Raw genomic sequence first — 9,589 nt, 5'->3', positions numbered from 1 at the left:
TCCATAAGAAATACATATATATATATGTATATATATACACATAATGTATCTATCTGTCATATAATCGTGATATTGTTGTCTTCCTTTATGTAGTTTATATGTATATAGATACGCATATATATATATGTATATACACGCACATATATGCTTTTATATATATATATGTGTATATGTGGATTTTTTTTTCCTGCACGGTATTTATCTGGGAACAGGCACGCCTGGTATCCAGCGTTCTTCTAAATGTTTCCGTAAAGTTAAGGAGAGGTTTTGCAGAGGGGCTGGGGCCAGGGGGAGGAAGAGGATGATACCAGCGCAGCGCTGCAGCCCTCGCTGGAAAATGGAAGTGGGGCTGCCAAGCCCCTGGGGACGCGGGGACGGCCGCGGGAAGGTGGGTGCGTTCGCGGCGATGACAGGACAGGGAAGGCCCGAAACCTTGACCTTGAGGAGAAAAAAAAAGAGCCGATTTGTGACCTTGACTTTTGACAGCTCCCGGCGCCGAAGGCATTCGCGGGCCGACGGCGCCACCTCGTGGCCGCGCGGCGCCCGCGCCCCCGCGCAGCGTCCCCGTGGATCCGCGCAGCGCTGCGCGGCCGCGGCACCGCGCGTGGGCGTGCGCGGCCCGTGGGGAGCCCCGCGGCTCTGCGCGGCCGTGGGCGTGCTTCGGAGGGGGCTGAGAGGCAGGACAGGTTGAGACCCGTTCTCCCCCGCTCCGGGGGCGGCGGGAGGTGCGAGGCGGGGTCTGGCTGGTGAAATTGGGGTCCGGTTGGAGATATCGGGGTCCGGATGGTGATAGCGGGGTCTGGTTAGTGAAATCGGGGTGCCCGGTTCGGGGAGCCCCAGGGATGCGCGGTGCTGTGAGCTTGGTGGCGGTGTGAGCGGCGGCTGGGTTCTGTGGGGGCACAAAGGGAGGCTCGCTTTGGCCGCCCTGTCTCCCGAGGTGGTCTGCAGCTCTAATTAGAGCTATCGGGGAACCTTTACGGTGCATTTAGAGGGTATCATGTGCCGCGCAAAGTGTAGACTTCTAGCCTTACATTTCTGAAATTCAAAAGCGCCTACCTCAGCGGGGATCAGAGCGGGGAGCTTGCTGGCGCTCGGCTCCGAGCGTAACACATTCGTGCAATAACTTACACGAAAAGTACCTGAAGCAGAGAGAGATCTGTTTTCCAGGGAGCTGCGGTGCCTGGGGCTCCTGGCTCAAGGCTGGAGCTGAGTCTCCCGGGCTCTGCGGGCTAGCTGCGAGGCTGGCTGCGGGGCTGGGGCTGCGCGGGGCGCGGGGCGCGGAGCGCTGCGGATGCTCGGGTGGGTGACCTGCGGCCGCGGAGCGTGGGAACACCGGTGGCATCCCTCCGGGGGCCGCTCGGGGACTTTCTGAGCGAGGTTCCCCTAGCCTCGCTGCTGAAACAGCCAGGGAGACGGAGCGACGCGGCGGCCTGTTTGCAGGCCTTGCAGTCGGGCTTTGCTTTGGTGGCACAGCGTGACCCCGGGAGGGGAAAAGGAGGCAGCCCCGACAGCGAGGCTGCGAGGCAAAGCCCCACCGGAGCACCGCCGAGGCCGAGAGGAGCCGGGCAGCCTCCGCGGCCCCACCGCAGTCCGGCGGCCTGCCCAGCTTCAGGCGGATTTTTAGCTCCGAGCTGCAAAATGCCGCGCTGGGATCCTGCGAGGGGGTCGGGGGTTGCGGACTGGACGGGGTGGGCCGGCGGTAGCAGCCCCCACCGACGGTACCTGCCCTTCGTGGGCAGATACCTGCCGCGGCGGCAGGCAGCGGCCAGGCGCAGTTTCTTCACTTCGTTGCCCCGCTTGCTCCCGCAGGAGCTAAATGGCCTGGAGAAAGCCACTTGTGAATTACACTTGTTCTCGCTCCGGGTGGATAATTCTATTTATTCCGTTATATTTCGCAACGTGTATAATTATGGCATAAGACACGCCGCAAATTGCATGTATTTCAGGTCGGAGATGAGGGTGATACGCGCGAGTCGAGCCCGTGGTGACTTGCGTTGCCTATCTTAGACAGTATCTTCTATTTTCACACCGTGCCCCAGAGCGTTATAATTCATGGGCGCCTTGAAAGAAAGCCTCACCGAGAATACGGCCGACTTTAGTAAAAAAACAGCTTTAAGAAAAAAAATAAAAAGGAAAAAAAAAGTTAATTCTTCGTCTGAGCTACCGTTTGAAGATTATGTTTTCACACTGAAGTGCTTACCGTTCAAATCTCCTAAGCATTTCTAGACCGTGGATTAGCGAATTTAAATTCCCACTACCGTTCAAATAGCTGCGCCGCATATATATTTCACAGGGCAAAAAGGGGAGCGGCTGACTTGCGACCGCTGGCAGGAGTAAGGTAACATTTTGGATCGGACCCCCGCTACCATGTAAGTCAGCGTCGAGGCTCTCGCAGGCTTGGGCAGGAGGAGCACGTCGCGTTTCCCGGCTGGCAGCCGAGAGCCCCAGCCCGGGGAGCAGGATCAGGCCCACGAAGCATCCCCCGGCCGCCCTGTGCCTGCCCCGGCCGCCCCGGCGGGGGCTGCGGCTGGTGCCGGGACGGCTCGGTGACCCCACTGCCTCCGGCCTGGACCCACGCAGGGCTCCGGGACCCCACTCGAGACCCTGCCACGGAGCCCAGCGGCTCGGTCAGGTGAGGGGAAGCCGGCAGCTCCGCGCCTCGCTCACCGCCGCACCGACCCGGCGGCGCGATGGGGATGCCTGCGGTTTTCTGAGAGGCGGAGGATCCGTGGTCTGCGGGATTTAGGTGCCTGCTGCCCCTTCCCGGGCCTCCCCCCGGCCTCTGCCGGCATCCACGCACCCATCGCTCCGTCCCCCCGCTGGGTGTAAGGGGCCTGGGGGAGCGGGCGTGTAGGTGTGTTTGTGTCCGCGTTATTTATTGCCTTCGCTTACCGTCCAAAAGCTGTTGGCACATACATTTTCAAGAACAAATTGCTGTTGTATTACATATTCCCCTTTCACCAATCTGCCGCCAGCGTCCTAAAATACGTCCCTAATATGTTTTATAAGAAAATATATCACCGACGAAAATAATTAGCCGCCGTGATACATTACTTCACGTCCATGCACGCGGTTCGGAGAGAATTATTATTTATATTCCCCGCGCTACAGAGAATGCTTTAAAATGGTGGTGGGGAGCTTATCGTGCCTGCCTTGTTTTGTGGAGTTATACGTGCGAGGACTTTTATTTGCAGACATGAAAAAAAAAATGTCCCGGAAGCAGGATTCGGAAACAAAACAAACACAAAATTAAAAAACGAACCGAGAGCAAACAAAATAGTCTCTATATTTTCAGCTCCCCTAGAAATAAAAACGTTGCGTATAGAAGTGGTTGTGTGGAGGGACGCAAGGGACAGAGGGAGCATGTTACTACTGTATATTTAACGTATTTATTGAAACATTAATGTCAGAGCAGTATTTCATTCCCGGTGTAAAATGCAAAGCATAATTAAAGATTAGAAAAATCACTTCAGTTTCACTTCAAATAATTGTTGCAAGATTCAGCGGCGTGTACTTTAATTCCGAGTGTCTGGATATATTGGTTTATAATCACCTAATTCTCGGCGTCCTTGGTCCCTGCAATTTGAAATTCCCATGGACAGAAAATGGGCTTACGTTTTGGATGCGGACGGAAGGGCAGAGCAAATGTTTTGTGTTTTTTCCCACCAAGAGAATAATCCGGTATTTAATCTATCTGCGCCTCGAGCTCTTGGCAGTAGCAAAGGTGGTTTGCTATGGGAAATAAACCTTGACAGGAGCATATTTCCGAAAAAGAATGATAAGTCGAACTGCAAAGCTGTATCTTTTTCCGCCTTCTTTTTCTCAAAAAGACTTCTGCTTAAAAGTGCTAGCTAGCTGAGAAGTCCTTCTGAAGCGAAGGGAAAAAATATGGTGCTCAATATTGAAATACTCAAGGAAAAAAGAAAGAAAAAGAAAAAATAAAATAAAATCGCCCCGCGCTTCCAGAGCGACTTTATTTTGTATTCGTCAGAACGAACGGGTAAGCATCACGGCCTTTAGCCTATAAATTAGGAAAAAAAAAAAAAAAAAAGAACTGGCTAATGCTTAAATAAAACCCCACTCCTCGTGCATTTCAGCATTCTCCGTGGGCTGGGTTAGCAATAAAATCAAGACAGCGTTTAATACAAAAAAAATATTGGCAGGCGCTAAAAGGCCGGTTGTTGCCATTCATAACTTTTAGATGCGTTTTAATGCACTTTAATGATGATTTGAAGAGATGGCCCTGCGCGTCCTAGGCCGGTAAAGGAGTCCAAGGAGAAGGGGGGGGACCCGGGGGCGGCTGTCCCTCGTGGCCCGACGGGGCCGTGGGGGCCGGCCCGGCCCACGGGTGTTTTAACCACGCTGCGAGCCCTTCCCTGCCCCCTGCCTCACTGCTCCGGACCCCCTCCCCCTTGAATGCAGTTGATTCATGAACTAGGCTACGAAATGCAAATGTTCATTAAGTCTTTCCTCCTCCCTCCGGCCTCCCTCTCGTCTCTCCCCCCCCCCAAAAAAAAAAAAAAAAAGGATTTTTTTTTCCAGTGAATAGCTTCAACATGGCGTGCTGAAAGGCAGAAGCTTTGCCCGTTCCTAGATCTGAATTGTGATTAAACATCCCCAAAGAGAGCATCTCCCTTCCTCCCGCCGCTCCCCCCTCCCTCCCCTCCCCGTAGCGCGGAGGAAAGCGCCCTCTTCTACGTAGGAAAGGTCAAGTCCTACAACGCACAACCCACGGTCATTACTGTACTGTGACCCGGGGTGTACTGGGGAGGAACGGCCGGGTGTCCCGTGATCAAAAACACTTGGACTTCTTTTTTTTTTTTCTTTTTTTTTTCTTTTTTTTTTTTTCCCTCCATCTCGTGCGATGGGAATCAGAGGAATTAGACAGCATTTTAGCCTCCTGCAATCACCTTGTTTGTGTGCAAATCGCCATCGGAATTCCTAGAGGACTAGGAGAGACAGAGAGAGGAAAAAAAAATAAACAGCAATAATAGCAGTCATAATAACAGCAATAATAATAATTAGCCTGTGATATTGCTGCATTTTGTAGACAGCCTGGAGCTGGTAGGAAGGACGATGTGCCCTAGTGGCTACATTTCTCTCCGTTCAAAGGCAGACAACCGAGAATTAGAGCAGAAAACAAATAAAAACCCAAATCAACGGCAACCCAAGTCAATGGGAGAAGAGAAGGAATGTTTTGCGGACCGGGTATGTTTAAGCTGTAGGGAAGGAAACCAAAAACTGTGCAGTCCATCCTTATGGATCTGGAGGTCTCCAGCCCAGCGCGGGATCCTAGCTGTCAGTCTCCGTGGGGATATATTTTTGCACGGGAGAGAGACGTCTGGATGCTGGGGTAAGATTTGCGTGCTCTTCCTGGAAGCGGCTGAATGTTTGTCCTCTCCCCGTGCTCGGTGGTGAACTAAGCAAAGAAGCCAACAACAAACACCCACCCTGTCCCTCCACAAAGCCCCGTGCATGGCTGGGGAAAAGTCCTTCGGAAGGCCTTTGTGGAGGGTTTCCCAGGCCCCCCGCTCCCCCCCGAGCCCACCCACCCACCCGGCTCCCCCTCTCCCACGCTGTAGGAGCAGTGGGACCACTGCTGCCGCGGGGACTTGCGAGAGAGAGGAGGAAGGCTGTCTGGGATGATGCTATTTGGGACGAGGAGCCTGCTTCGAAAAGTAAGACTGCTTCTCCTAGCCTGGCTCCACCTTTCCCAGCGATGCTGTTTCCCAGCCCAGCATAGGTGGGAAGCAAAGAAGCAAAGAAGCCTCTTGGCAGGCAAGTGGGCCAGGAGACGCTGGGGTCAGCACCCAGGATGCGGGCAGACTTGCAGATGGAGCTGCTGCTTGCTTAGCTTTGTGCTTTGTGTTGTGCTGGTTCGCCTTGCAAAGTTGGGTCGGGCTGCGTTGGAAATTTATCCCGGATTTTATTCCCGGCCTTCTGTGCGTGGTCGCCTCCGAAATGGTTTTACTCTTTCGTGAAATGGGGAGGAGGGTCTGTGTGGAAGCGGGGGAATGATGTGTTCCCTTGGAGAGGCTATGTAACCTGCCTGCTGTTGTGCGTGTGTGTATCCAGAGGGAAAAAATGCCAGCCGGGCGGTGTAACCTGCCAGTTTGAATTAATCCGAGCCGCGTCGTAATCGCCTCGATTCTGCATCCAGCAAAGTGCTTTTATTTATTCCTGAGCGTATAAATCGGCCTCTACAGTCGGCTTGGGTTAGGAGTAATGGAAAAGCAGGGTGTTTTAAGGCTCCCTGATTTTAGGCTTCGACATGCCTTCGGATAGGCATTAAAAATGTCAGATTTTAGTACAAAGCGATCTTGCTCCGTCTCCAGCTAGTGGCTGGCTAAGGCTTAAATACGCCAGGTTTTGCAAAATGCAATCCCCGTGCTGTCTGAGCACCCGAAGCGAAAACAAAAACGAAAGAGAAAGGAGGCGTGAGCCGCACACTGTGCCGGATCTGCCCCGGGTGGCGGTGCCAAGCCTCCACCGGCGCTCCCGGGGACCGGTGGCGGTGCCACCCGGAGAGGTGGCGGTGTCTTAACGGGGAAGGCAAGGAGCCGCTGCCCTGAGCCTGTGCTCACCCCGGCACGGCCGAGAGCAGCCATGTTAGGCTTAGAGGGAGAGCTCTTTGGATGGGTGTCTTTGCGGGACATATCACAAACTAGGCGACGGGCAGCCCTCCCCGAGCTCTGTGCATCGCGTTGCCACTCACCTCGTATGTTTTCAACTCGTGTTAGACAAATACGTCCCTGTAAAGGTTACCCACGTACAGGTACCTTCGTTACAATGCACTTCGGAAAGTCTATCAAAATATGAAGTTGGGGCTTTGAAGTCGTTGATTTGACAGCCCCGGCACAGTGATACTTCCTGTACCCGCCCCCGGGAACTATCCTGATGGAGAAACCTCTTTACCTCTGTGGGTTTCACGATATGGGAAAAGGGCTCTCCTATAAAGTTAGCGGTGTGGTACAGTAAAATCCGATGTGTTTCGTGGCGAGTTGGGCAAAATAAAATAAAAATAAAAAAATAAAAAGCCTTTATAAATCACTGTTAACATTCAGTGTGCGTTAGCGAGAACATTATATCCTATAAAATTCAATTAAGCTGAGAATCCCGGTCGATTACCTTGACTCGAATTTCTGTACCGAGTGCGGCAAACTCTGGAGCTTGGCATCACAGGAACACCCTAACTACGACAAACTTGTCTCGGCGTTGGGGCGGTTCGCTTTCTGTAGCTTTCTGCCCTTAATGCAGAGGGCACGTCATATATCTAATAACCCGCCTGTGTTGTTTGCATCCTGAGCTTGGAGGCAGAAGAATCCCCGTTTGTCAAAGGCAACGCGATTGGAGTTCTTTTTTTTTTTTTTTTTTTTTTTTCCCTCTCTGAATATATTTCCTGGATTAACAAATCTAAGGTCAAGTTCAAGGCATCAGTTGTAGCGATACTTTTAAATGTAAGTCGACATGGGAATGTTTGGGCGGGCTTCTCTTTTTTCTTTTTTTCTTTTCTTTTTTTTTTTTTTTTTAAATGTGTAAAGCGGCATTCCGGGTTGCGGGTGAACTTTGCATGGGAACATCGCCCGAGATGTTGCCGGCCGCAGGCATAACCGCATTGTTTAATAACACCGCACTTTCAAGGAATCGCTGGGGATGTTACCTCCACCGCTCGGATTAATCCCACATAAAATACTGGCACATGAAAGGTGACTGGAACCTGCTTCCTGCCACCGACGCTAATGTCCCAGTTCCCAGTGGGTCTGGGTGGGAAGCGGTGGGAAATTCGCTCTCGCACCCGTTTTAGAGCCCGCCGCTGGGTCCAGACACCCCTCTCCCGTACCCTGGCTTTGTCAGAAGTCTCCTGCACCTGTATCTGGGTACATGGGAAAAAAAGAAACGAATGAGTGCGCACTTTCACGTGTCGGGAAAACCTCGCAGAGCATTCATGTGCAGAAAAAGAGACATTTATGGCAGCATCGCCAGTCGGTCAATTTCTGAAATGTTTGACCGTCTACGATAATAATTCCTTACGCCCCCTTTACTGCCAAATCTGCCTCTATTGTCTTCCAGCAGCAAGCTACGAGCAGTAAATACAAACTAAATTTGAGAAGGGCTTCAGCGAAGCAGAGTGGGGGGCACAGAGTACTGGAGAGGCAGGGTTTTAGGACACACAGCGTTATAAGAAACCCTCCGCGCTTGTAAAGATGCTGGGAGTGTGTTAGAACAACAAATCGTTTGGCTGCAAAAGGGCAAGAAAATAGTACTCGAGAAAGAGAAGTTATCTTGCTGGAATAAGCTTCCTGCTTTGAAAAACGCCCCCGATATTTCTGCTTGTTGCAACTACAGGAGTCAGAGTCTGACTGCAGATGGACCGGTCCATCGTCGCAAAGGGATGCAAAATACCGTGGTTTATCTACAGAGCAGGGTAGATTTTTTTCTTTCGGTCCGAAGCCATTTTATTCTAATGTTCAAAGTAAACGGGTGGATTGGGAGGTTGAAAAAAAACAAAAAACAACAAAAAAAAAACACCCCCTGAAACGTTTCCATCTCTGCGACTAAGAGGTGATAGAGTAAGGAAAGGGTTTCGGTAATTGATATTAAAAAACAATCTAAAATTTTCTACTCCCAGATGACCACAGCCTTTCGAGAGAAGTTCAAGTCTTTGAAATAACGCAATCAGATTAAATACAACAAAAAAAGTCAGAATAACCTTGCCTTGGATTCTGTTTAAATCTGCCCTTTCTTTTTACACGTATTCTGCAGTTTCCTAGCAAAGTAACAACCATACTGCTTCAGGTTTGGGACAATACATAGCCTGTTCTGTATCACAGCACAAGGGTTCCCCCTTGCCGTTATCAAAAATCACTTCAAATTACGAGGTAAATTAATATTTGAAAAATCGTAGATAGCTATTGTTACACTTCCTTCTATTACGGTGCTGAAGGAAACGTATTTAGATTTTTTTTTCTAATAGATGGATTCGTATAGCTCCTTTCCATAACAGAAGAAAAAAATATATATAAAAATTTAAAAAGCGCACAGAAAAGAACAAACGCCGGTAAAGACCTTCTGAGCCCGAAATATTTTAAATCCAAACAATCACCGTGCGTTTCTGAAGCTGCATTCCTGGCAAATTTTGAGAAGAATTATCGCCTTATGGCCTTATTTTCATTGGAAAAAAAAAAGGGGGAGGGGACGTGCCTTTCGTAGGCAAAAACGCTGTGAATTCCCTCGTATTACACTTTTCCTATAAGTCTTTGTACACTGTAATCATCCCGTAAGTTTACAAAACGCTGTCGTAATTCCTGAGATACTTTCCTGTGGTTGACCCGCAGCAATCCTCGCCGTGCCTACGCGAAGGGAGAGTAAGAGAGTTAAAGCAGTGGTCGGGCAATATTTTAATTAGCTCTTCTTGACACAAATTCCTTTTAGCACACGTTTCCCCTGTTAATTACAGGCACCCACCCTATAGGCAAGGTAAACGGTGGGCTGAAAATGTTTAAAACAAAACGCAGTACGAAAAAAAAAAAAGACAACAGTTTGGATACTATAGAACTTGACCTTTTGGAGAACAGCGGTAGTAAGTTAA

This window comes from Cygnus atratus, chromosome 2 (assembly GCF_013377495.2).
Source record: "Cygnus atratus isolate AKBS03 ecotype Queensland, Australia chromosome 2, CAtr_DNAZoo_HiC_assembly, whole genome shotgun sequence".
Lineage (NCBI taxonomy): Eukaryota > Metazoa > Chordata > Aves > Anseriformes > Anatidae > Cygnus > Cygnus atratus.
The sequence above is the reverse complement of the archived record's forward strand: the minus strand, read 5'-3'. Positions refer to the sequence as shown.